The sequence below is a fragment of the Schistocerca americana genome, chromosome 4 (assembly GCF_021461395.2).
Source record: "Schistocerca americana isolate TAMUIC-IGC-003095 chromosome 4, iqSchAmer2.1, whole genome shotgun sequence".
NCBI classification, from domain to species: Eukaryota; Metazoa; Arthropoda; class Insecta; order Orthoptera; family Acrididae; genus Schistocerca; species Schistocerca americana.
The window spans coordinates 140290966-140317230 of NC_060122.1; the positions used below are offsets into that span (position 1 = coordinate 140290966).

Genomic DNA, 26265 nt, shown 5'->3' on the forward strand with positions numbered 1-26265 from the left:
ATTGAAATGCGCTCTTCATTGACTTAGCAATGGTGAACAAGGTTGAGTAGTGTTACTATTGCAATTGTGCGGTTGAAATATGTATTTTTTACAAGTTATCAAATACTTATAGAGCTGAAATTATGTGAAATATCTTCAGAAGCCGAGGCAATGACTCCAGGTAAGATGGAAAGAACGAAGTACCTGTTGTGACAAGTGACAACATTAGCGGCATGCATAACCAAACATACATCATTCAGAGTTTGAGTTCTTTAGAGCTGTAGTTACTGTCTGAACTATCTTCTGCTCCCATATAAATAACTACCGTTCAAATAGATGTATGCTGACCACTATCGTACGAGACTGAATAACGAATAGGCCAGTTATTCTTGTTCATATTTTTTATTCTTAAATTTGCAGCACTATATTCTATTCCTACGTATTCACGAAGACAGGTGAGATAGCTTTTAGTGTTTATTTTCTTGATCATTTGCCACTTGCTCTCATAAGAAATCTCTGTGGACAGAATAGCTGTTAGCACCGTACAAAGTATGTCTAAACTGTTCCTATTGAGTGCTGATCATCTCGTAAATATCTTCACGCAGTGATTCGTTCATTAATCCTGGAACGGCACCAAATAAAAAGAGGCATCAGCACTAGGCAGGAACGAGAAAACCATTACTTTCGCATATAATTTAGTATAATTTGAAGACAAAACTTTAAAAGAACTCAATTTTTACAACCTGTGCATAGTTTTATTTTATGTTCGAAAGGGGTGAGCGTTTTGCATTTATTATACGAAGTTAAGTTTTTCCGGCCCACACTGAGGGTTCAGGATTACCATTTTCCAACTGAAAATACCCTACTAAATAGCGCTTCTGATGGTACTTCACTTTTAGTGGAATGGTCGAACTACGTCCTGTTAGTCACCGGCATGTTCAGTGTTAAGTTCGCACGCACTGTTTCTTAATACATGTTCATCAGCCTTTAGCATCGCACTTCATGGAGCTTTTTGATCCACTCAAAGATGTTCCAGTACTGTCAACAACGTTGTAAAATAGCTTAAAAATCCAACGCTTTTTCTTTGTAGCAGATGACTACATATGACATAACTGCTGGAAAGCGCGCAGGCCATCTTAAGTGGTATTGCTAATTGCAATAACTTCAGAAACTTTGACTGGGGGTGGTTTACCCCCACAATATGAAGTACAATCATCATTTTTAGGGTAGTATTACCAAAGATAAAACAAAGAGTGCTCTTTTTTCTTAATGTTGTCCTTATTATGGAGTATTCAGTACTATTTTTAATCCTCCATGTACCAACAGTGCTTGTCCCATGTTCATGCAATCCTTAGTTTCCCGCTACAGTGGGCGTAGAAGCGAGAACCATTTTCCCGTTGTAAAACTACGATTTGTACAGTGAATAAATTTTACAGCGGCTGGCACACATTCGGCGGTAGTACTTTCCCCCGTGTAAAGTACACCAACACCGCAATTGAACGTTTCAGGATTGCATAGCAGAAACAGTTTCATAACAAAAAATGGACATTTTGAGTAGAGAGCATCCCTGGAATCCAACAAACTATTGTTCAGTCAGTGAATAATTTATGTTTTTGGGACACGTTTCCTGTAAAACAATCACATACCGGTATTTTATGGCTTGGAACCATACGATTTCGCTTTCATTTCCTGTAATGTTTTGTTATAATCGAGAATATTATACATAGCAATAAACTGCTTTTGAGTGCTAGGAAAGCACTCTTGGGGAAATTTTCCAGTAAATCACAGAGAGTTGCATGGACCCTTTGCAAGGGGGTGGAAAAGGGGCGAGGGACGCCCCCCCCCCCCCCCCTCCCCTGCCACATATACTAGCGCTCGCTCCCAACCTCCTGGAATCTGGAGTACAGAGTTTTTATTCATTAGAGAATTCTTATACACAACTAGATATGATTGATCATGTTCCCTATAACTACGGGTTTAGACAATGAGGAATGCTACACTACTGGCCATTAAAAGTGCTACACCAAGAAGAAATGCAGATGATAAACAGGTATTCATTGGACAAATATATTATACTAAAACTGACATGTGATTACATTTTCACGCAATTTGGGTGCATAGATCCTGAGAAATCAGTACCCAGAACTACCACCTCTGGCCGTAATAACGCCCTTGATACGCCTGGGCATTGAGTCAAGCGGAGGTTGGATGGGGTGTACAAGTACAGCTGCCCATGCAGTTTCAACACGATGCCACAGTTCATCAAGAGTAGTGACTGGCGTATTGTGACGAGCCAGTTGCTCGGCCACCATTGACCAGACGTTTTCAGTTGGTGAGAGATCTGGAGAATGTGCTGGCCAGGGCAGCAGTCGAACATTTTCTGTATCCAGAAAGGCCCGTACAGGACCTGCAACATGCGGTCGTCCATTATCCTGCTGAAATGTAGGGTTTCGCAGGGATCGAATGAAGGGTAGGGCCAAGTGTCGTAACACATCTGAAATGTAACGTCCACTGTTAAAAGTGCCGTCAATGCGAACAAGAGGTGGCCGAGACGTGTAACCAATGGCACCCCATACCACCACGCCGGGTGATACCAGTATGGCGATGACAAATATACGCTTCCAACGTGCGTTCACCACGATGTCGCCTAACATGGATGCGACCATCATGATGCTGAAACAGAACCTGGATTCATCCGACAAAATGACGTTTTGCCATTCGTGCACCCAGGTTCGTCATCGAGTACACCATCGCAGCCTCTCCTGTCTGTGATGCAGCGTCAAGGGTAACCGCAGCCTTGGTCTCCGAGCTGATAGCCCATACTGCTGCAAACGTCGTCGAACTGTTGGTGCAGATGGTTGTTGTCTTGCAAACGTCCCCATCTGTTGACTCAGAGATCGAGACGTGGCTGCACGATCCGTTACAGCCATGCGGATAAGATGCCTATCATCTCGACTGCTAGTGATACGAGGCCGTTGGGATCCAGTACGGCGTTCCGTATTACCCTCCTGAACCCACCGATTTCATATTCTGCTGAACAGTCATTGGATCTCGACCAACGCGAGCAGCAATGTCGCGATACGATAAATCGCAATCGCGATAGGCTACAATCCGACCTTTATTAAAGTCGGAAACGTGATGGTACGCATTTCTCCTCCTTACACGAGGCATCACAACGACGTTCCACCAGGCAACGCCCGTCAACTGCTGTTTGTGTATGAGAAATCGATTGGAAACTTTCCTCATGTCAGCACGTTGTAGGTGTCACCACCGGCGCCAACCTTGTGTGAATGCTCTGAAAAGCTAATCATTTGCATATCACAGCATCTTCTTCCTGTCGGTTAAATTTCGCGTCTGTAGCACGCCATCGTTGTGGTGTAGCAATTTTAATGGCCAGTAGTGTATATCCTCAGCAGTCGCTGCACAACTAATTCTAGATTGCCACACCTTTCATGAGAAATTACATTGTCTCCTTCGTCAAAGCTGCGTTTTCGCGCTATCCTAAACTCTACTCTCTACTCTAGACAAAGGGAAACCTTCGCAGAATTGCCCCCTCCCCCCCCCCCCCCTCTCAAATCTCCTCTCTGTGATTCGCACTACCTGACATTGTTGGATACTGACCCGAGATTTGGAGATACTTAGTTCTAAATGGCAGATCGTTGGACTAGTCACCATAAGATCGTGAATCTGTTGTACAGCAGACGTTATGTTTCAACCGCAGCAAAGCCTTTGAGCAGAATCTCTGAAAGGTAAGAAATGTTTTCTAAAACATTAATACACATTTTTGTCTAGCTCGTAGTCCATAGTATGCGAAACATTGTGGGTTTGGCGAAAGTTTTCTGGGTCTTTATATGAAGTCCGTCGTTTAAAACTTGGTGTTAAATGTTTATTACACTTTTGTAGATGTTTTTGGCTTTTTTAAGGGCATAATCAGTTTTTTGTGCGTAATATAGCTGTTAAAAAGCGAGGATGAGCCTAAGGGTATTTGGTCTGTTTGTTCACTGCGTCCTGAACTAGGGTTCCGTATACACACTATCCAGTCACATCAATGGGACCACTTGTCAAAAGCCTGAATCACATTTTGCAAAAAAAAAAAAAAAAAATGGTTCAAATGGCTCTGAGCACTATGGGACTCAACTGCTGAGGTCATTAGTCCCCTAGAACTTAGAACTAGTTAAACCTAACTAACCTAAGGACATCACAAACATCCATGCCCGAGGTAGGATTCGAACCTGCGACCGTAGCGGTCTTGCGGTTCCAGACTGCAGCGCCTCTAACCGCACGGCCACTTCGGCCGGCACACATTTTGCAGGCCGATGTGGCCGAGCGGTTCTAGGCGCTACAGTCTGGAACCGCGCGACCGCTACGGTCGCAGGTTCGAATCCTGCCTTGGGCATGGATGTGTGTGGTGTCCTTAGGTTAGTTAGGTTTAAGTAGTTCTAAGTTCTAGGGGACTGATGACCTCAGAAGTTAAGTCCCGTAGTGCTGAGAGCCATTTGAACCATTTTTTTTTTAATCACTTTTGCACCGCGGACCGCTGCGAGACGTGCAGGCAGAGTGCCAGTCACGTTCTGGAAGGTACCTACAGGGCTGTGGAGCCATGCCGACTCCATTGCTGTGGTCAGCTGCCCTGTATTTCTCGGTTGAGGATACGTGGTGCGATCGAGGTAATCCCACAGAGTCTCGATTGGACTTAAATCGGGGAGTTTGTGGGCAGCAGAGTACGATAAAGTCATGCTTGTGCTCTTTGAACCACGCACGTACACTGCGAGCCGCATGACACTTTGCATTGCCCTGCTGGTAGATGCCATCGTGCCGCGGGAAAAACAAACTGCATGTAGGGATGAAGATGTCCCCAACGATAATGCATACTTGTGTTGATCATTTGTGCCTTCCAGAATGACGAGATCACCCAGGGAATGCCATGATAACATTGCCCAGACCATAACTCTCCCTCCTCCGGTCTCGACCGTTCGGACGATTTTTGCAGGGTGTTTGCTCTCAGACGTTTCACGCCGTGCACGTCCGCAGCCGTCTAACCGGTGGAGCATAAAACGTGGTTCATCTGAGAAGGCAACCTGTGGCCGCTCGGTGTACGCCAGTTGCGCCACTGGCGTGCAAATTCCAGCTTTTGTCGCCGATGAATAGCAGTCAGCATGGTTGCATGAACCAGCCGCCTGCGGAGCCCCATACGCACCAACGTTCGCTGAACAGTTGTTGAGGAGGCACTGGTCGTAGCCGCTTGGTTCATCTGGGCCGTCAGTTGCTCAACAGCTGCACGTCTGTTCGCCAATGCACATCTCCACAGCATTCATTCACCCGTGTCATGTATGGCGCATGCAGTGCCGGCTCGAGAGAATATTTCTACACGAGCGACTCTTCATTTGGCACCCTTCATCTCCGCTTTTCCATCGTACGTAGCCCCCCCCCCCCCCCAAACAACCGCTGCTTATTGGTCTGCATTATACGAGGGCTATCCACAAAGTACATTACGTTTTGGAATTAAAAATATATAAAGTATTGGAATTTTTTTAATTATATACAGATGGAAGCCACACTTAAATACTACTTTTCTACATAGTTGCCATTTAAATAAAGGCACTTATCGTGGCAATGGACGAGCTTGGAAATTCCTTCGTCGTAAAATTCGGCCGCCTGCGCCTTCAACCACGTGGTTACCTCTTCTTGAAGCTGTGCGTCGTCATCAAAACGCTGCATAGCCAACCACTTCTTCATTGCTGGGAATAAGTGGAAGTCGCTCGGTGCCACGTCGGGACTGTACGGCGGATGAGGAAACAACTCCCACTTAAAAGATTCGAGAACTTCACGAGTGGCATTTGCCGTGTGGGCCCGGGCGTTGTCGTGAATCAGCAAGATGTTTGAGCCCAACTTTCCCCTGCGCTTGTTTTGTATTGCTCTTCTGAGGTTGTGCAGAGTTTGGAAATACCTTTGAGAGTTTATTGTAGTGCCTCTTTCCAGGAAATCCACAAAAATCACACCTTTTCTGTCCCAAAAGACAGTCGCCATCACCTTCCTTGCCGACATTGTCTGCATGCATTTCTTGGGTTTTTGGGGGGAATTTGTGTGCCCCCTCTGCATTGACTGCAATTTTGTCTCGCAATTCACATGCTTAACCCATGTTTTGTCACTCGTAACGATGCGATCGAGTAATGAGTCGCCATCTTTCTCGTAAGCGTCCAAAAACGTTAACGCTGCAGCCATTCGCTGATTTTTATGAATCTCTGTCAAGATTTTTGGTATCCATCTTGCACAAAACTTGTGGTAACCGAGCTTTTCGGTAATGATTTCGTGCAACAAACTTCGTGAAATTTGTGGAAAACTCACAGAGAGTTCTGTTATTGTGAAATTACGGTTTTTACGGACCGCGGCATCGACTTTTTCGACAAGTTCAGCAGTTACTATGCTGGGTCTTCCACTTCGCTCTTCGTCGTGAACGTTAGTTCGGCCATTTTTAAATTTTATGACCCATTGACGCACTCCACCGTCAGTGATTATGTTGTCCCCATACACTTCACAAAGCTGCCGATAGATGTCTATCGGTGTACAGTTTTTTGCAGTCAGAAGCCTCATTACAGCACGCACTTCACACTTCACGGCATTTTCAATTAACGCTGACATTTCAAACTGTCACAGTAACTCAACGGAGTACAGCACAAACCTCTCACTAGCACGGCAGGATGCCGACTGAGCGTCGGAATGCCATGATACCAAGATGGCCGCGCTAGCCCCGCCCCTAACGGACACAAACGAAAACGTAATGTACTTTGTGGATAGCCCTCGTATAGAGAAGATTCACAATTGTGGCGACCCATCAGCTGGGCGCCCCAAGCAGCGGCTTGTGTCGTTTAGGCCTTAAACCAGCCCTGGACCCTGGTGCACCACAGTTGCCTCGGTGCCGATTTTGGGCAGCGCATTTTGCCATGCATGGTATAATTTAACCACGGCAGCGCGCAAACAGTTTACCAACGTAGCCATTTCAGTAATGCGTCCACTCTTGGCCCGAAAGCAAATGCCTTTTGGACTTAAGATAATTCGCTCGGTTTACGCCAATGACTGAACCGTTTTCCGCCCCCCCCCTCCCCCTCCCTACACGCTTTATATAAACCCCCTCTACTAATGCTGCCATCTGCCGTCTGTTAGTGGCTATTATACGTTGACGCCGAACATAGTGGGTGGTCACATTAATGTGACTGGACCGTGGAGCCGTGAATCGGTAAAACACCCGTTTTGTTTTGTGTCCGGCTGCTGCCAACTTTGACAATCTAACAATACAGTACCCATTTGTGCTTTAGAAATGGCGGTTATCGTTGAAACAACCGGTGTTCGTTTTTTTCGTCTCCATTTTAACGCGACCGTTAAAACCGCACATAACAGATTTCTCAAATAACCGGCTTTCGATTTTTATCGCTGGTATTTCTAGTAATAAAAGTAGATTTCGAACGAAAATTGAAAAATTCTAATGATGTACTCCGCTAGACACCAATCGATGTGTGGCGGAGGGCACAATTCGCGCCAAAGTCATATTTCCCCCCCCCCCCCCCCCCCCCCCCCTCTGTCTGAACGCCTCAGTACGGGCTCTAATTTACCTTATCTTTGAATGGTGATCATTGCGCGATTTGAAAGTTGGTGGTAATAATATACGCTCTACATCCTCGGTGAAGATCAGATTTCGGAATTTAGTGAGCAGCCCCTTCCATTTAGCGCGTCGTCTATCTGCAAGTCTGTCTCATTTCAAACTTTCTATGAGATTTGTAATGCTCTCGCGATGGCTAAATGTACCAGTCACGAATCTTGCCGCTCTTCTTTGGACCTCCTCAATCTCATGAATCAGACCCAACTGGTAAGGGTCCCATACAGGCGAACAATACTCCAAGATTCGACGAACTAACGTATTGTAAGCTATTTCCTTTGTTGAAGGACTGCAATGCTTCAGGATTCTACCAATAAACCGCAATCTAGAGTTCCCCTTACCCGTTACTTGTGTAACCTGATTATTCCATTTGAGATCATTTCGAATAGTCACACCCAGATACTTGACGAATGTTACCGCTTCCAAAGACTGGGCATTTATTTTGTACTCGTACAAAGTATGAGGTCTCGATCGATAGGAGGGTTGAGGCTGCAGCAGAAATTGGTCTCATTTTCTCCAGGAAACAGGCACGGCGACGACGTTTGATGACTTCGCCGCATCGTCGCTTCTGTATGGCAGCAATTTTTCATCCTGAAGCAACCACAAAATTAAGAGAGCAGTTATCATTCCAAATTTATGGCGTGTCAGTAAAATTATAGGTGTAGCAATCAAGTTTACCTTGCCTTCCACGGATCATAGTTGATGTTTTCTCCTATATTATGTCGCTGGGTTGTTGTACCTCCTCCCGTTTTTATCTTTTAAAGCAAATGGAGTGCTGTAGTTCATTGCTATCGCACTTTATAAAATACTAGCAAACTAGGGACATGTCATTCTGTAACACTACTTATGTCCGAGGATGAGAGCGAAAAACTGACGTATAGACCAGGTGGGGGAGCAAGTTTTGCACACTCCACGGAAACGCATACCGTCAGAAAGGCCATTCTCTCAGCAGTGCTGTACCGCTTATGTCACGTGTCTGCTGCTCATTTCTGACTGTCGGCGTCGTAATTAAAATAGCGCTGATCGCTCTTCCCTCTCTCTATAATAGCCAAATATTTCAAAGGAATGGAAATTTTGCGAGTAAACATTACTCGCTTTAAAAAAAAAAAAGTTTTATTTAAAAACCAAAAATTTTAGCACTGCCGCTATGGCAAATTGATGTGCCGGTTTTTTTGCCTAGATATTAGTGAAAAATGAAAAAAACCCTGTTGTAACCGAGATCGAAAAAGTACCGAAAAACACCGGTTATTCAGAACTAAAATACCGGTATCGGTTTTAACAGGTCGGTTTTCCCATCGCTAGTGTACTGTAGCGTTACGATGTGGTTATCGCACCGTGCCAAACCAGTAAGCACGAGAGTGGAGCCAGTACTGAGTTAGGAGAGCATGACGTGTCCCCCCACCCCCACCCTACGCCACCATCGCATCACTTCTTCCCCTTCGACAAACAATGTGCAGCGAGTCGGTGGGCGCAACTCACTACCTCCTGTCCCCGCACACCGCTGAGAATTCATTCGGCACATTGTGATCAAATTATAGATCTGTTATCCTCTTGTACCCTCTAGCTTGCCTACTGAAATGCTAACGTTGTTCGTTAATCTTCTGTGAAGGTCTGTAAGTGTACATGAAACATTAATTTTGATAAAAGAAACTCTCTTTTGTTGCATAGTATAACAGCAGTTCACAGAAATGACAAAAGTCATGGGGTGCCTCGTAATATCGTGTCGGACATTCTTTTGTCAGGCGTAGTGCAGCAACTCGACGTGGCATTGGATCAGCAATCCGTGGAAGTCCCCTGTAGAAATGTTGAGCCCTGCTGCCCCTTATAGCCGCCGTCCATAGTTGCGAAAGTGTTGCCGGTGCAGGATCTTGTGCACGAAGTGACATCTCGATTATATCCCATAAATATTTGATGGGATTATTTTCGGGTAGCCGGCGGGGTGGCCGAGCGATTCTAGGCGCTACAGTCTGGAACCGCGCGACCGCTACGGTCGCAGGTTCGAATCCTGCCTCGGGCATGGATGTGTATGACGTCCTCAGGTTAGTTAGGTTTAAGTAGTTCTAAGTTCTAGGGGATTGATGACCTCAGAAGTTAAGTCCCATAGTACTCAGAGCCATTTGAACAATGTTTTTTTATTATTATTTTTTTTATTTGTCGGGTGATCTGGGTGGTCAAATCATTCGCTCGAATTGCCCAGAATTGTTCTTCAAACCAATCGCGAACAATTGTGACACGGTTACATGGTGCATTGTCATCCACAAAAATTCCATCTTTTTTTTGGGAACATGACGTCCATGAATGGATTCCATCTTTTTTTTTGGGAACATGACGTCCATGAATGGCCGCAAATGGTCTCCAAGTAGCCGAACATTAAAGGTAACATTCTGAGCGCAGCGACAGTCGACAGAGAAGTGTCACCCGGCGACAGCGTCACTATTGGCTTCTATTATTTCTTACTGTAGTGTCGCGTGTTGCCGAGCGTAAATATGGATGTTAGTCGCGAAGAAGACGAAAAACTGATCAATTTGGTCTGTGTCAACCCCCAGCTACATGACATCAAATTAGATGCATACAAGAATACACTTGCGAAAGACAATATATGGAAAGCTGTAGGGAAGGAGCTCAATAAAAACAGTGAGTATTATTATTTTAACTACACATTTTATTGGCCAAGTACTCGCATTTATATAAGTATGTACAAACGTGATATATAATCAAATTAATTTCGTAAATAAAAAATATATATCGGGTGATCAAAAAGTCAGTATAAATTTGAAAACTGAATAAATCACGGAATAATGTAGATAGGGAGGTACAAATTGACACACATACTTGGAATGACATGGGGTTTTATTAGAACCAAAAAAAAAAATACAAAAGTTCAAAAAATGTCCGACAGATGGCGCTTCATCTGATCAGAATAGCAATAATTAGCATAACAAAGTAAGACAAAGCAAAAATGATGTTCCTTACAGGAAATGCTCAATATGTCCACCATCATTCCTCAACAATAGCTGTAGTCGAGGAATAATGTTGTGAACAGCACTGTAAAGCCTGTCCGGAGCTGTGGTGAGGCATTGGCGTCGGATGTTGTCTTTCAGCATCCCTTGAGATGTCGGTCGATCACAATACACTTGCGACTTTAGGTAACCCCAAAGCCATTAATCGCACGGACTGAGGTCTGGGGACCTGGGAGGCCAAGCATGACGAAAGTGGCGACTGAGCACACGATCATCACCAAACGACGCGAGCAAGAGATCTTTCACGCGTCTAGCAATATGGGGTGGTTCTAATAAAACCCCATGCCATTCAAAGCATGTGTGTCAATTTTTACCTCTCATCTACATTATTCCGTGGTTTATTAAGTTTTCAAATTTATACTGACTTTTTGATCACCCGGTACATATCGTTATGTATGCTTCTTGTAAAATTAAACTTAAGCTGGTCTCTCACCTCAAATCCAACACTGTTTGTAAAGCCTCCGTTATGCGCCAATTTTATCATACTTGTTGACTGAGTCGGTGTTTCACATTGATAGAAGGGAATTGGTTGATCTTCAAGATAAGCATCTCGCAGAATATTATGTAGACAACAAGCTGTTATAATCAGGTCATCAACTGATTCTGGTAAAATTGCAATTGGTGTATAAAACAGTCTAAATACTTGAGAAAATAACCCAAAGGCGCTTTCTACTACTCGACGAGCACGACACAAACGGTAGTTAAGAATTTCTTTTTCCCGATCCAATAGTGCAACTCTTCTAGAGTATGGCTTGAAAACGTAATTACTAAGTGCAAATGCTTCATCGCCGATTATGAAGTGCGGCATTAAAATATCAGTGTTGGGAAGGCATTTAGATGCAGGGAAATTAAAATTGTTTGTGGCAATCTTTTTCGCCCATCCCGGATTTTTGAAAAATACGGCTGTCACCTTCTTTGCCATAAGAATCAACATCTACAACAATGAATTTGTAATTGGCGTCAACTATTCAAAGCAGAACTAAGGAAAAGTAACTTTTATGGTTGAAAAAAGCAGATTCGCTGTATTTTGGTGCTTTTATGCGCACATGTTTGCCATCAATACTACCCACACAGTTTGGTATATTCCATTTCTGCCAGAAATCTTGTTCAACGTGCTTAAAAGTATTTTCATTTGGCGAGGGCAAGGCTATTGGCGTAAGTTTTGTTCTCAATGCGTTCAAAACTTTCCTAGCGATTCGGGAGGTATAGCCGTCTGATGTGCGATAGGCATATGACAAAGACTTCAACGTTTCTCCTGCAGCCACGAATCTGTAAAAAAAGAAAAAAAGAATTCCTTATCATTATTTATATAGGAAATATGTGTTTTGTAAATGTACACGACATACGTAAGAAACTGTGATTAGTATTTGAATGTTAACATGTAAAATGCATGTCGTAATTTTCGTTACAGGTGAGGGTTGTAAAAGACGGTGGAAGCACATTAAAGACTCCTACAATAGATTCAAGCGCAACAATAAATCAGGAACAGGATCTGCTGCACCTAAGAACTCTAAATGGACAATATATAAACAGTTGAGTTTCCTTGAGACCGTATCTCACAAGGGAACCTCCCCATCGCACCCCCCTCAGATTTATAAGCTGGCCCAGTGGGTAGGCCTCGAAAAACTGAACACAGATCAATCGAGAAAACAGGAAGAAGTTGTGTGGAACTGTGAAAAATAAGCAAAATATACAAACTGAGTAGTCAATGCGCAATATATGCAACATCAAGGACATATGACTTCAGGAGCGCCGTGGTCCCATGGTTAGCGTGAGGAATTGCGGAACGAAAGGTCTTTGGTTCAAGTCTTCCTTCGATTGAAAAATTTACTTTTTTTATTTTCGCAAAGATATGATTCGTTCGTTCATTGACGTATCTGTTCACTGTAATAAGTTTAGTGTCTGTGTTTTGCGACCGCACCGCAAAACCGTGCGATTAGTAGACGAAAGGACGTGCCTCTCCAATGGGAACCGAAAACATTTGATCGCAAGGTCATAGGTCAACCGATTCCTCCACAGGAAAACACGTCTGATATATTCTAAACGGCACTGGTGACGGCATGTGTGTCACATGACAGGAATATGTTGTCGACCCACCTAACTTGTACACTTGGCGAATGGGTAAAAAGATTCTTCTACCTTGCCCGATTTAGGTTTTCTTGTGGATGTGATAATCAATCCCGAAAAAGTGATGGAAACATAAGAGTTTGTCACATAAACTGCAACAAATGAATGCAACAGTTTCACTGTCGCACAGTTTTCCCTGTGTTCTGTCAAAACTTATGTTTTTCATACAACGTCCCCATACTACGACGCAGTTACCTCGCATCGGATCGACAGATAATTGTCTGAAAATAAAAAATTAAAAAAAATGGCTCTGAGCACTATGGGACTCAACTGCTGTGGTCATAAGTCCCCTAGAACTTTAGAACTACTTAAACCTAACTAACCTAAGGACAGCACACAACACCCAGCCATCACGAGGCAGAGAAAATCCCTGACCCCGCCGGGAATCGAACCCGGGAACCCGGGCGTAAAAAAAAAAAAAAAAAAAAAAATTAAACTTCTCATTCAAGGGGAGATTTGAACCAAGGACCTCTCGTTCAGTAGTTCCCCACGCTAACCACGGGACCACGACGCTCCTGAATTCATACTGTCCTTGATGTTGCCTATCTTGCGCATGCACCACTCAGTTTGCTTATTTTTTTCATAGTTCCACGCAACTTCTTCCTGTTTTCTCGATTGATCTGTGTTCAGTTTTTCGAGGCCTACCCACTGAGCCAACTTATAACTAAATCTGAGGGGGGTGCGATGCGGAGGTTCCCTTGTCAGCATAGAACTGGCTGCACTAACGTGGTGAAAGACAGGGCAGACGGAGACGATACTGCTGACAAGGGAACCTCCCCAATGCACCCCCCTCAGATTTAGTTATAAATTGGCACAGTGGATAGGCCTTGAAAAACTGAACACAGGTCAATTGTTAAAACAGGAAGAAGTTGTGTGGAACTATGAAAAACATAAGCAAAATAAACAAACTGAGTAGTCCATGCGCAAGATAGGCAACATCAAGGACAGTATGAATTCCGGAGCGCCGTGGTCCCGTGGTTAGCGTCAGCAGCTGTAGAGCGAGATGTCCCTGGTTCAAGTCTTCCTTTGAGCAAAAAGTTAAATTTTTTGTTTTCAGACAATTATCAAAGTTCAGGCACTCACACATAATCAACTTCACTCTCCAAAATTGCAGGACCAGATTTGCTTGGACACATGCAGGATTTGACGGTCTACACAAGGAAAAATTTGAAAACGTAAAAAACATATGTTTTGACAGAGCACAGGGAAAAGTGTGCGAGTGTGAGACTTTTGGATTCATTTGCTGCAGTTTATGTGACAAACTCTTATGTTTTCATTACTTTTTTGGGAGTAATTATCACATCCACAAGAAAACCTAAATCGGGCAACGTAGAAGAATCTTTTCACCCATTCGCCAAGTGTACAAGTTAGGTGGGTCGACAACATGTGACGCACATGCCGTCACCAGTGTCGTATAGAATATATCAGACGTGTTTTCCTGTGGAGGAATCGGTTGACCTATGATCTTGCGATCAAACGTTTTCGGTTCCCATTGGAGAGGCATGTCCTTTCGTCTACTAATCGCACGGTTTTGCGGTGCGGCCGCAAAACACAGACACTAAACTTATTACAGTGAACAGAGACGTCAATGAACGAATGGATAGATCATAACTTTGCTAAAATAAAGAAAAATGTTTCGCTTGAGGGGAGACTGAACCAAGGACCTCTCGTTCCGCAGCTGCTCACGCTAACCACGGGACCACGGCGTTCCTTGTCTCGGAATGTCCATGATGTTGCCTATCTTCGCGTGCACTACTCAGTTTGTATATTTTGCTTATTTTTTTATAGTTCCACACAACTTCTTCCTGTTTTCTCGATTGATCTGTGTTCGGTTTTTCAAGGCCTATCCACTGTGCCAACTTATAACTAAATCTGAGGGGTGTGCGATGGGGAGGTTCCCTTGTGAGCAATCTGGGGGTGAGAGTATTGTCGTTTACCGGGAGGTGAATGAGGAAGGAGCTGTGAATGAAACTCTTACAGACTGCCAACCTACAACAAGTACTGAGGCTACTAATACCAAACGACGCCGCCGAAACAAAAAAAAGACGATACCATTCTCAGTTACTTATAAAGAGGGATGACAGTCGGCAAACATTGTTGAATAAAATAACACAGAAACATGATACTGAAATACATTCATTTTGCAATCACGTCGGAGATGTTTTGCGCTCGCTACCACAAATCTACAAACTTAAAGCGCAGCAAGAAATTTTTAACATCCTGATTAACTATCAGATGATGGCAGCTGAGAGTCCTAATTCTTCTATTCAGCAATTCAGTACCAAAGTGTCATTTAACTCTAGTTCGTGCCACTCAAATTCCCCAAGTCAAACTGGGAGCACTCCTGATTTCATAATTTCAAAGCCTTCTATTTCCGCCAATACCGTTGCCGTGTATGCATACTCGCCTCAAGTACGTACTGATTTGACACTATCACATGTTCAAGAACAGCATAATTTTAGTGTAGAAGAGCCGCGCGGTCTAGGGCGCTGCAGTCATGGGCTGTGCGGCTGGTCCCGGCGGAGGTTCGAGTCCTCCCTCGGGCATGGGTGTGTGTGTTTGTCCTTAGGATAATTTAGGTTAAGTAGTGTGTAAGCTTAGGGACTGATGACCTTAGCAGTTAAGTACCATTAGATTTCACACACATTTGAACATTTTTTCAGTGTAGAAGAAATTGAAAATTTGATACAAGACGATACAAATACAATACCTTAAAGTTAAGAATAATTTTTCTTCGACTGTAATCACATCTCTTGCAGTTCTTGGTTGTAATTCTTCACGAATTAAATTCAAAATAAAATTAAATTGTTTTTTATTTAATCTGCAGTAAGATCTAAATTTTTCTTCATTACTTCGTAAATGTTTTTCTAACATGGAGAAACATTCCTTGAGTCGTTCCTTGAACATCGAGTTAACAGGGCGTCTCCTCTTTAAATATTGGTACAAAAACAAATCAGCATCTTCCTCCTCTTCCAAAAGTAAACGCACAATTTCATTAGTCGACATGTTTTCGCAGACAACCGTCGTCTTCGAATTCGAACGACACACTGTAGAGTCTGTTGCTGGGTACGGCAACAACACGTCGCTGTCTTGGCTCTCTATCGCCTATCTCTGTCAACTGTCGCCCATCGCTGTCGCTGCGCTCGGAATGTTATCTTAAGAGGACCCAGTCCATTCCATGTAAACACGGCCCACACAATTATGGAGCCATCACCAGCTTGCACAGTGGCTTTACTTGGGTCCATGGTTCGTGGGTTCTGTACCAACTCGAACTCTACCATCAACTCTTACCAAATGAAATGAGGACTCATCTGACCTGACCACGGTTTTCTAGTCGCCTAGGGTCCAGTAGCCGTGGTCACGAGCTCAGGAAAGGCGCTGCAGACGATATTGTGCTCTTAGCAAAGGCACTCCTGTCGGTCGTCTGCTGCCATAGCCCATTAATGCCAAATTTCGCCGCACTGTCCTAATGGATACGTTCGTTGTACTTCCTACATTGATTTCTGCGGCTGTTCCACACAGTGTTGCTTGTTTGTTAGCACTGACAACTCTAAGCAAACGCCGCTGCGCTCGGTCCTAAGTGAAGGCCGCTGGCCACTGCGTTCTCCTTGGTGAAAGTTAATGCCTGAAATTTGGTATTCTCGGCACACTCTAGACCAGGGGCGGGCAAACGTTGCACGCGGCTCATGAGCGCACAGCGCTGAACGTGTGCTGCTCGCGTGCAGGCGTCGACCGGGGCTGTGGGGACAGCCGGCAGGTTGCGGCAGTATAGTGCCAGGCTAAGCTGCGGACTTTGATGCGAAGCGAGCACTATGTAGTGAACGTTGTATTTCAAGAAACGGAGAAGTGGAGATTTGCTATCTTTTAAAAAGTAATGGGAGAATCATTTTTTCTTTGTGGAAAAACGTGAAAATTCGAAATGTTTAATATGTGGCAGCATTCTCGCTGGTCAACGGAAGTTTGGTATTGAAGGCCATTATAATAAATTTCACAACGACGAGTACAATTTATTGTCGGATTCTGAGCGGATGGGGAATTGACTGAGCTTAAGAAGAGCGATCGGACGATACCAGATGAATCTGTCGTAGTTGGCAGGCCGGAGTGGCCGAGTGGTTCTAGGCACTACAGTATGGAACCGCGCGACCGCTATGGTCGCAGGTTCGAATCCTGCCTCGGGCATGGATGTGTGTGATGTCCTTAGGTTAGTTAGGTTTAAATAGTTCTAAGTTCTAGGGGACTGATGACCACAGCAGTTAAGTCCCATAGTGCTCAGAGCCATTTGCATTTGTCGTAGTTGCTGTTGTCACGAGAGATCTGCGACTTTCTCTCGTCATGTCTCTCATCTAACTGATTGAAAATTTTATGGAGCACTGTTTTCAAGTTTTCAGGACGACAACAATAATAGCCCAGCGATATGTGCAAGTTATAAGACTGCGCTTAATATAGCGAGAGCTGGAAAACCGTTTGCTGAATTAATAAGTCTCGGTTAATAGCAAACATCAGTGATGAAAATTTACGTAACTGTTTGTGTTTGTCTGTATGTAGAAATTTTGTTCCAGATATTAAACGTATTGTAAACTCCACCTGTGATAATTAAATAAAACGTATCGTAGGTAATAGGTAATCTTTCAAACCATGATTTCCTTCAAGCACTCCTACTAACCTTATTCATTCACTCAATAAAGCAAGATAGAAAACAAAGCGCATTGCAGAGGAAGGAGCGGACAGAAGGTATGGTGGGGATGGGAGATGAGCGGGTGGCCAGCTTGCCCCTGTGAGCACGCGGAACACCTGTTAACTGCACGCGTGCAAGTGCACCGCACACGTGCAGGATTCCTGCCCGCCCCTGCTATAGACACTAGAGCTCAGACTGTTGAATTCCGTAACTATTTCCGAAATGGGTTGTCCCATGCGTCTAGCTCCAACTACCATTCCGCGTTCAAAGATTGGTAATTCCCGTCGTGTGCTCATAATCTTGTAGGAAGGGAACCTTTGACATGAATCACCTGAGTACAAATGACAACTCCGCCAATACACTGCAATTTCGCACCTTGTGTTCGCGATACTACCGCCATCTGTATATGTGCATATCGCTGACCCATGACTTTCGTCACTTCTATTGAAGGATGAGTGGAAAAGAACAAGGTAAGTTAATTTTTATTAAACTGGAGAAAATGCGGTTCTTTTGTTTGAACCGTGATTACAGCTATATGTAAACACATACAACACTTTTTATTTCACACATTAAACATTTCGAGTACATCGAATGTGGAAATAGCGTTAATGGCGTCCGGAGAGTCCCCAGAATGAAGTAATTTCCCAAAATGTAGTCAACCGTCATTCTTGTAAGGGGAAAGAAACAGGTAAGTCAAGCGAAACAGACGCAATATTTCCATAATAACCACGACTGAACAAATTTTTGGTTTGTGATAATACAGCAATAGTTCTCAAATCTTGTATATTAAGCTGTGCGGCAGCTGACTTAAGGACTTCACAGCACCAGGACGGAAAAACTCAATCATCCTTTGTGAATCTTTGTATTTTAATCTGGAGACTGGAAGATTTAGAATAAAAAACGGAATTGTACGACTTAGATTACAGCGAGCAGAAAACTGCAAAGTTTTTGTGTGCTAGACAAGTAAGAAATTATGAAGTTAAACATACCATTGTAAGCAGATATGGGTAGTTCAAACAGCTCATCCATTGGTTTACATTGTCATAGTGTCCTTGTGATACCATTTTGCATTCATCCGTGATAAGTCGTTCGATTTTTCAGAATACGACAGTGGCTGCATTCAGACTGGCTGTTTTTTGGAAGGGCATTTTGCAGTGTACTTTGAATCAAACCGCGTTTTCTATTTCTTGATTAACACTGACCACAGTCAAAGGAGATCGCTTATACCTGGATGGTTCTATCATTACCTTGAAATTTACGATGTTTCCATGACCATGCACAGGGAATGTAATTTTTATCTTCTTCAGGCCACTAATTTGACTTAGAGTTACGTAATGAATGAAGGGGAAAACGTGAAGTTTTTGTTTTGATCACCAGCAAAATCACAAAAAATGGTTCAAATGGCTCTGAGCACTATGCGACTTAACTTCTGAGGTCATCAGTCGCCTAGAACTTAGAACTAATTAAACCTAACTAACCTAAGGACATCACACACATCCATGCCCGAGGCAGGATTCGAACCTGCGACCGTAGCGGTCGCTCGGCTCCAGACTGTAGCGCCTAGAACCTGTACGGCCACTACGGCCGGCAGCAAAATCACAGAATATACAGAATGTCTCAGAAGGAATGGTCAATATTCATGGATATAACAGAAACTACCATTCGGAGCGAAAAAGCCTGTCTCTAAGGCGCATATCCCAAGAACTATGAGCACTGGTTCATCTTCGCTACTGTGAAACACATCTCTTCTATTGAACAAGTGCTAATAGCTCTTCAAGATATGCGTTCACTAAGCAGTTTGATCTTGTTTTGGTCGGTATTATTTCCTCCCAAAATATGGAAAGGAAAGAGCGGTAGTAGACGAGATTTGTTTCACAGCCTCTAAGTTGAAAAAGTTATCATAGATATTACGGTACGCATTTTAGAGCCCATGTTTACTGGACTTTTATGCTTCGAATGATCCTTACTGCCATATCCCTGGATATTGATCATCTATCCTGGGGCACATTATACAAAGCTCTTCAGTGTCCGAGGCACGAGTGATAAAATGGAAAAAGAAATGACGTCACTTAATTTGCATCCTTTTTCGCAGTGCATTCAGCATAAACATAAAAAAGGATTCGCCTGTTCCAAGAACTTGGATATTGAACGAATAAATCGAAAATTGCCACTTAAAGTAAACATCATTTGTTGTAGTATTTGGCAGGGATACATATTTTGCGAAGTGTATGCTGATAGCCACCGTCTTTTTGGTTTTCCATGCTGCCAATTTAGGCTGCATTCACAAAGGCACCGACAACGGTCAGCAGAGGTCGCCCGAAAACATCGGCCGACAGCTTCGTCCCGGTTCGTCCGATCTCCGTCAGTTTTTGGCGGGTCAAGGATGTTAGGATAGGTTAGAGATTTAAAGCGCCAAGGGTGGGATGGACACCACGACGCCCTCTGCAGTGCTACGTTTGTTATTTTAAAAATGCCGAAAGCATGTAAAAGAAGTATAACTTCCTCGAAAAGAATGTGGCGAGTATTGTAGACTCTGTCCTCAGTTATCGAAATTACCAGACAAGTTTTAGGAATACATGAAATGAACGGAAAAACGCCATGTCACAAAGTTAAAAACGCTTTAACCTTGTGACGCCACTTTCCTTCTCACAACACCTGTAAGTGTAAGAAAGGGCAACCACCATTGAGGCTAACATTCCGTAACTGGCGTTTTTCATTTGTTTTTATACGTGTCCATTACGAAAACACATAGTTTTAATGATACATCACATTAAGGATCTCTCCAAAACACAAGGTTACGAATACGGTTTATTGTGTTACAGTTGTTGGATGTGCGGCTTCCGTGTATAAAGGTCTTGCGAATGAGACTGTGAGCACATAATAGTAAATTTACGTGGTGAAAGTAGATGTTTCTATTACATGATGAATCGATAAAATCTGTGTGTGTGCAGGTATTATTTGATTAATGGAAGATATATTTGTGGTTTCACAGCAGCTCACGTAATTCTAAAAATGGTGGAAATAAAAATAGTACTAGCAGTATATTCAGAAAATCAGATTTTAGTACTGCAAACTTCAGTGCTGATTAAACGCTTGCCCAGAGGATTTGCGGTTCAACATTGAAAAAAATTAACTTTTAAAGTAGTCTTTAGGGCATTATAAATAGCATCCAACATATCACACAAAAACTTTGAAATTATTCTTTTCAGAACGTGGTGAAAGCCAAAATATTGTAAAGATGTAATCGCCAGATGTCAGGTATGGAAGTCTCTCTTCTAGTTTTCCTTGAGACATAACTGCAACCTTAATGTGAGTATCGGATTATTTTTAAAAAAAGTCGAAATACACCTCTACAAGTACTTGAAATTAGCTTTCGTTTTCCGAAAGTGTTTCACATATTGGTCTTCTGCTTTACATTACGAGATTACTCGTGGTGACCTTGAAAAGCAAGATTACGAACGCTCTGTTTTGCTGTATTTTTTGGAAGTTGAGCACACATAGTTAACCTTCAATGACTGTCATTCAGCATACGCGTGAAGACAAAAGTTTAGAATGAGTGTGAACACCTAATACACTGAATAGTGGAAACACATTTACCACATTTTTAAAGTACTTCATATAACAGAAACACAATCACCGCCATACTGCATCAAAATGCGAGTAAGCTAATAATAATTTTTAGAGAGCTCATGTCCACATACCAAAATTTAAAAAAGATCCACGATAGTAACTTTAAACAAAAGATACGCCATCCTTCTCACTTGAACAAATTATTTTTTGAGGCTGTAATTTACACGAGAAATTTCCGATAAAGATTTTGCGTACCTGTAGTTTCCAATAAACCCGTGATTTCAGTGGCCGCGAATAAACACAATCGTCTGACAGCTTTTGGAAACGCACATACGACCGATAGTCTGTGGATAGTTATGAATGAAGGTGAATGCACAAGAACTGCGATGTGTAGCTTGATATGTGAGATATCGACGAAGAAGACAAAATCCACAAATCTGGGTCCATCCAACTGAAGACTTCATAACAGAAACAACCCATGTCATTTATTTTTAATTTTTATTTTTTTAATTTTATTTATTTATTTATTTTTTTGTTTTCTCGATTTCAGCGCAACCTTATAGCCATCCCCGATACTCACGATTTATTCTAATCAGATACGGCAGAAACGACTGAGTGATTGCCTCTCAAAAATGTGATGGTTCTACAAAAACAGTCGCTTTCAAAATTATTTCTGACAAAACAGGCTTTGTCATTTACAAGAGCAATTTTTGTGTGAAAGTAGGCGACAATACAGCCTTGATGTTCACTGTCGCCTTCGTAGTACCTGTTGGATTATTTCAGTCTACTCTTTGGCAAATGGCGCTTCAGTGTCTGTAGTTCTGTAATGAAATCCGACGAAGTGTTCAGTAGCCTAAAAAGCAGAGCCGTCAAGAAAGAAAGGAAAATGTAATAAAGAAGAAGCTGATGAGGGAGGAACACATGAATTACGTCGGCAGAAGTGTTCCCGAAAAACGGCGTAACGACGTGACTTCTTCATTGTTCGATAACTTGAAAAGTAGGCAACTTCTGTAGAAAGATTTTGTTTTGATTTCAGAGGGAAGCGTTGGTCAGAATAAAAACTTTTTTATGATGTATTTTCTGTATATGCTAATGCACAGCCTGAAATTGTTCAACGGATTAACTTACTTATTTCCCATGGAAGGTAATTCTTTTTTGCCCAATGATCAATACATATCCTTGATTTCATGTAAGACAGAGAATCAGGTCATAGAAGTACCTGATGACTGGGACACGCTCATCACCTCTTTTCGAAAACATCCAACACCTTTCTGCATCTGCAAAGTAGACCACTCATGATATTCAGTACGAAAGAAGCTGTTGACCAAGACTTCAAACCATATGCGAAAAAAAGGTGATAGGGCTAAGGATGTATAAAACTGAGCCATTAACGAGCTACATTTTTAAGCGGGGTAATTATACAGGACGTTGGCGTTGGGTTGTGCATCGGAACAAAAAGTTTCCACGTGAATTAATTTTCAGTCAGATTTACAAGAATGTACACAAGATTAAAAGTGGAAAGCCTCAAGACCTCAAGGCGCTTCTCCTTTATTTGAGGAGTGTGAGCCAACATTTTAACAGAACACTGAGTGCCTGTAGAGAGGAAGAAGATGGGCCGAACATGGATGTGATTGAATCTGACCACAGTAGTGGAGAGTACCAGTGAACGTTTATCTGATCAGTTCTGTGTATCTTTAATGTAACTTAATCTTTCGTTCTGTAAAAAAATTAGTGTAGTATGCGGTTTATTAAGTACAATTAATGCACCTATCGAGTCATTCCTTCATACGCCCAGCTGCTTTTTCTGAAAAACAGTCTATGTCCGTAAGGACTGTAATTTGACAAAAAATCGTTTTAGCTACACTCAAAGGTAAGTAAGTACAGTATCATAAAATTATTTAGACATTCCCAAGAAGCAACATTAAAATGTAATTGACGGGAACGTTTTTGCGCTCTCCTGAAAGATGTAAATTTTTGACAAGTCGTTTTTGTTAAGAAGTCTTGAATTGTTAGCAATTACTTAAGGAGCAATTTCTTATCTTACATGAGGCTTTATGAGAGCATCCTGAAAACTCCTTCTGTATTCTTGTACCGCAAGGAAGCAAGGGAGAGGATGTTATTATGGGTGGCCGGAATCCTCTTTCCACAACAGAAATGCACATGTGGGTTAATACGGTTCTTTACTTACATGAACTGGCAATTTTACCTAACTTGAATAGAGTCAATGTTTTATGGTACAAGCTCATCAGTAATAGTCCTCTTGCAGACGGATGTAAAGTCAATTCTGGTTGGGGTAACTAGTCCCGCTATGGTCACTAATCTGGTTTGGTTCAAAAGCAGACACTGAAGTCTTGGATGCTGAGTCCAAACAAATCAAAGGGATTTAAACCAAATCTTGACCAACACAGTTAAATTCACTGTCCAGGGGTGAGATTTGTAAATGGCAAGCGAACTACACTGTCCAAGCACTGGAATTTCCTGTCCATTGTAAGCAATGAGGTACTCGCTAGATTTAAAAAGGCGTGGTGAGCGTAACTGTGCGTACGTGATACGATTAAGCAAAGTTAGTGAGGCACCTGTGTCTAACTGAAAGTTCACACGACCGCCAGCAATTCGTAATGAGGCAAATAGTTTGTTAGAACGTCGTTGCACAGCACTAGGGCGAGATGGAGACACAACCTTAATCCATTTTTGTCAGGTCCTGTTGTAGGTTTTGAAAACATAGCGTTGACTGCATGTGTACGAGCCTGTTTTTTCTGGGATTGAGCAAAATTAGCGTTTTTGCGCCGTTGCAAACAAACTGCTTGGACATTGCCCTCTTTTCCCCACTGGTGTAGCACGTGGCGTCATGTGATGGGCAATCCCGTCTTCTATGGCGAGCAAGACATCAGGGCAAGACTTCACTAAATTCACAGGCCTGTTTGCATGTCTACGTGGCTGACGTGCGGCTGTGTACGCGCCTGTTGTCTCTTTGGAGCTGTCACGAACAAGGGGCGACCCGACCCGACAAATCAGGGTCTGGTCAAACTTATCGGCTGTTCTAAGATCTGCAATACTTGGGGAAGTGATGGATCAGAATACTTTAAGATCCGTTCCCGTATTCTGCTATCTGGGACATTGAATGTATTGCATTTCTTATCATCAAATAACTGTAAAAGTTGCCACTACTACACTTACATTTACACTTGCTAGTCATGCCCGTTAATTCTGTGTACCACTGGCGGGACATCTGTTCCGGCCTTTTTTGCAAACAAAAGAACTGATATCTAGCTGCAGCTACTTGAACTTCCTGGTCATAGTAAATGCAGCGATTACTTGGTCATAGACGAGTTCGTCGGGAGACGCGATTGGGAATAGTTTTTGTATTAGTCTGAACACTGGGAACCCGGCAATGGAAAGGAAGTATAATAACTTTAACGGTACATTGGACACGATGAACTTGACAATGTGCTTGGAACTGAGTCAGGTATTCGATCCATTTCTCCTCTGTTTGCTTAAATTGCCGGAACGTCGGTATTCTGGTCGGTCCATCCTGTTTCTTTTTTCCCCGCCTACCCAGTCTTTGAATCCTTTCTCCCCCCCGAGTCCTATTGCTTTCCCTTCCACCGCCTTCGTAGCTCCTTCTCGCGTCCGCCTTGCCCCCCCCCCCCCCCCGTTTTTTTTTTCTGTGTCGTCTCCCTGAAGATGTCGGACAGCAAACCCGTGAAGACCATTTACGGTATCCATATTTACTGCTTCGAGAATCACGCGTTCGCCGTTCGATGTATATCTATCGGAGGCAGGTCGCAACTTTGATATGCAACGTTTCTTGGAAATTACGTTTTTCAACTACTGTCGTATGTCTAAAAGCTCATTCGTCGAGCTGCTGCGCATACTGGGCACAAAAATATTACATCAAGATACTATGGTTCAAAAATGGCTCTGAGCACTATGGGACTCAACTGCTGAGGTCATTAGTCCCCTAGAACTTAGAACTAGTTAAACCTAACTAACCTAAGGACATCACAAACATCCATGCCCGAGGCAGGATTCGAACCTGCGACCGTAGCGGTCTTGCGGTTCTAGAGTGCAGCGCCTTTAACCGCACGGCCACTTCGGCCGGCTCAAGATACTATAATGAGAAAATGTGTAGCAGTGGAAGAGAGGTTGTCAGTTTCATTAAGGCAAGAAAAGTATTTTAAATTTTTAATCATACATACCACGTTCATTAAAGCATATCTTACATAATAGCTTAATTTTCATCTATGTGTCTCAGCTCCAACAAATCGCTACTATTAATTGATTCTTGTGAGTAAGAGGATTCTGGTAAATTTTATTAGCTGTGGCTAATTCACCCGAAGGGCTCATTGCAGGTGTCGATGTTGCCTCTAAAGATGCTTGACCATGGTCATGCCGTTGATCTCAGGAACTGGTTGATGGGCAGCCGTGTTGAACGTAGCAATTGTGGATATGTCTTGTTGTTAGGATCGTGCACTAGTGGATGGATGCATCTGCTGCGCCTTTTGGTAGTGTGTGCTGAAATTTTCCTGACCCATAATTTGAAACCCATGGATACTGCCTGATTCTGACAGTTGTGTTCATAAGTTATGTTCTCAACAATAAGTTTTGCTCGTGATTGTGGGTCATGAAAGAAGGAATGAGCGATAGCTGAAAAGAGTCATCTTCATCAACTGCTCTTGGCACAGTTTGGTTACGACTCTTATTTCTTTCTTTAAGGACTTGCAAAATTTCATCATCGTAGTTTCCTTTTGTCCTTCTTTGATTTGAAGAAACCCTACTTTGATTATTTGATACTGTTATCTGAGATTCCTCTACATTCTCTTCACCTTCTGGTAATGACAGTTCTGTTTGTGATATTTGCGAATGAGGCATTAGCAACAGTAGTTGGTCGAAATAGATGTACTTTCGCCTTTTATTTGCAGAGCTTCCCACACTTTCCTCTGCAAAGCTAGTTCTCGTCTGAAGCAATTATGGAGAGAACCCCATCTTTTCTACTCGGTAACACAATATCTACGCCCGTGCCTAGTTATTTTTCTTTCTTATTTATAGCTGGCAACAGGCAGCTCTTTCATATATTTACGTTATCAATATTTGCTTGGTACGTTATCAGTATTTGCTTTGTGAATCAACTGTATGCAAAACTGAGGATGTCGAGCTCTTTGGAAAATCTTGAAGGAATAGTACATACGATCTCCAACAGAGGAATCACTTTTGGAAATTTCAGTGGATTTTTCTGGAAAGAC

General features: G+C 42.8%; 1 protein-coding gene across 2 annotated transcripts in view; it reads left to right on the forward strand.

Moving 5' to 3' along the window:
* The first annotated feature begins 2 nt into the window (after positions 1-2).
* The window catches only part of LOC124612437 (alpha-1,3-mannosyl-glycoprotein 4-beta-N-acetylglucosaminyltransferase A), a 787568-nt gene continuing 761305 nt past the window's right edge, over positions 3-26265 (forward strand). Inside the window, exon 1 of one of the 2 annotated variants that reach the window (XM_047140646.1) lies at positions 3-160. The gene's annotated coding sequence lies outside the window, so the exon portion shown is untranslated. The remainder of the gene's footprint in view (positions 161-26265) is intronic. The other variant, XM_047140647.1, reaches the window with a different exon arrangement.